General features: G+C 40.6%; 1 pseudogene; it reads right to left on the reverse strand.

The window, feature by feature from the left end:
* Nucleotides 1-655: 655 nt before the first annotated feature.
* Nucleotides 656-1,380, reverse strand: LOC134361053 (14-3-3 protein zeta/delta-like; annotated as a pseudogene).
* Nucleotides 1,381-2,435: the final 1,055 nt, after the last annotated feature.

Here is a 2,435-nt window from a genome sequence, read left to right on the forward strand (position 1 = left end):
ACAAATAAAATGAGTGCAGCAAAAATAATGAAAGCAAACAGCAGGTAACTTTACAAATAATGGAATGTGAACCGTTTCTGCCCTTATCCAGAGCAAGTTGGGTCACAATTTTGTCCACAGGAACTTTCTGCAGCTGTAGACAGAGGTGTGCACATTGAGACTGAGTATTCCATACACATGGTTCAACAGGTAGTATCCACAGGATATCTGTTTCTCCCACAGCCTTCTAAGTGCTCCAAACCTTAAAGTGCCCACTATAACTACACCTGTGACTGGAACCAATGAGCTCTTTTATTTCCCATCAGGATGAGTCAATATGTAGGCAGTTTTTTTGCTTAGACTTGGAAGCAGTTTTAATACTGGCCCTTGTGATGCCACAATGTGCCGAAAGTACTAAGCCAAACATTTTTGTATAAAAATTCCACATCCTCATTTTGGCCACCTCAAGATGAAAACAGAGAACTCCCTAAATGTGAGCTGGCTCTACTCCCCTAATATGAAACATATAAACCACATGGGAAATATAGAAATTCAAATAGAAGTAACATAAAACTGTCATAAATTGTAAACAAAAAACTATTTGTGGGACAGCATGGATGACAAATGATCTACTGTGTAAATTCTAGAACGAGGCAGACAAAAGTTGGAAGGCTGGTTAATTTTCCCCTCCCGCTCCTGCTTTGGCTTCCTCTCCTTGGGTATCTGAGGTCCATAATGTTAAGTTGTCTCTCAGTAATTGCATTATGAGTGTGCTGTCTTTGCAGGACTCTTCACTTAATGTATCAAGTTCAGCAAGGGCTCCTCTGTCTTCGCAAGAGAGCAGGCTTTCTCTGGGGAGATCAGAATCTCATCATAGAACACAGAGAAGTTAAGGGTGAGACCCAGTCTGTTAGGATGCATTGGCTGCATTCTTTTTTGCTGATTTCAAAAGCTTCTTGGTATGCTTGGTGTGACTGATCCACGATCCCTTTCTTGCCATCACCAGCAGCAACCTCAGCCAAATAACGGTAGTAGTCTCCTCTCGTTTTCAAATGGAAGACTTTACTCTCTGCTTGCAAAGCACTGGGGATCAAGAACTTTTCCAAAAGAGACAGTACATCATTGCAGATATCTCTTAGCTTGGTCTCAATTTTCTCTCTGTATTCTTGAACCATCTGCTGGTTTTTCTCAGCACCTTCTGTCTTTTGCTCAGTACTTGAGGCAATTCCCCCAAGATGACCTACAGGCTCCTATGACATTTTTATAAGCAACTGAGAGAATATTCCTCTCCTCATTGGATAATTCAGCTCTCTGCTCAGTTACAGACTTCATGCCAGCTGTCATATCATCATGTCACTCAGCCTGATTGGCCAGCTTGGCCTTCTGCACCAGCTCATTTTTATCCACGACTGGGTGTTCTGTGTCTAGAGTGGGTCCTAACTTTTAAGATTTCTTAATGTGCCTTGGAATTTTGTCTGCAGGCTCACTTTAAGAGAGTCTCTCTCTCTCTCTCTCTCTGTTCATTCTTCTACCAGCCAGCCTAATGGTTCCACTCAGTCCTTTCAGTCCTGAACCAGGTCTTTTTTTGTCAATGTAGGGTTCCTACCCATGGTGATATTGAAGAAATGGCAAATATGTTGCCAAGCTGCCAGTGGACAGCTTGATTTAGATCCTGGTCATAAACTGCGCAGTGTTCTTTGCCTCCCTAGGACCATAGCTTCAAGCAAGCCTTGCTCCAGGCAGCAGCTGGCAATGACTTTTCCGTCTACTTTCACTGGTGGAGGAGCCCTGGTACAGCCTCTGTCTTCTGCTGACGACCTGGCTACATAGGATCCAGGTACCCTGCAGAAGGCAAACTCCCAGCTGCCATGGCCAGTTCTGAGCCCAGTTTGCCTGTTTCGTTAGCTGAAGTTTTCACTTTGTGTTACTGTCCTGTTTGCCAGAGCATGGAGTGTTTGTTTTTGAGCCTGGATATGGTTGTTTATTTTCTGTTTGTATATTTTGTCCATTACTGCTATCTGTTTGGGAAAAAGGGGGTACCTCAATGCATGGACTTACAGAGCTGTATTCATTATGCTCCAGAAAAAAACTTTTTAAAGCATTAAAGTTCCTTAAAATTTTGGTTTAATTCATACTGAGAAACCATGTGGGACTTTTTTTGGTGGAGGATACCTGGCTAAACCTTTAAAATTTTATTTTTCCATATAATTAGTCTGTTGGGATTTTTCTTTCTTTTCTAAGATGAATAATAGACTTTTGCATTTTCGTGGGAAAACATCTTATTCCAATTTAAAACTGAACAAATAAGACATATAATTATTTTAGTTTACTCTGAGATTATTTTCATCATATTTCTTTATTATTTTGTGTTTTTGTGCTTTCTCCTTTTTTCATAGTTAGGTTCTTGTTTTTATTTTTTAAAACCCCTTTTATTTGTTGTACCTCTTAACTGTAAT

This window comes from Cynocephalus volans, chromosome 12 (genome assembly GCF_027409185.1).
Source record: "Cynocephalus volans isolate mCynVol1 chromosome 12, mCynVol1.pri, whole genome shotgun sequence".
Classification (NCBI taxonomy): domain Eukaryota; kingdom Metazoa; phylum Chordata; class Mammalia; order Dermoptera; family Cynocephalidae; genus Cynocephalus; species Cynocephalus volans.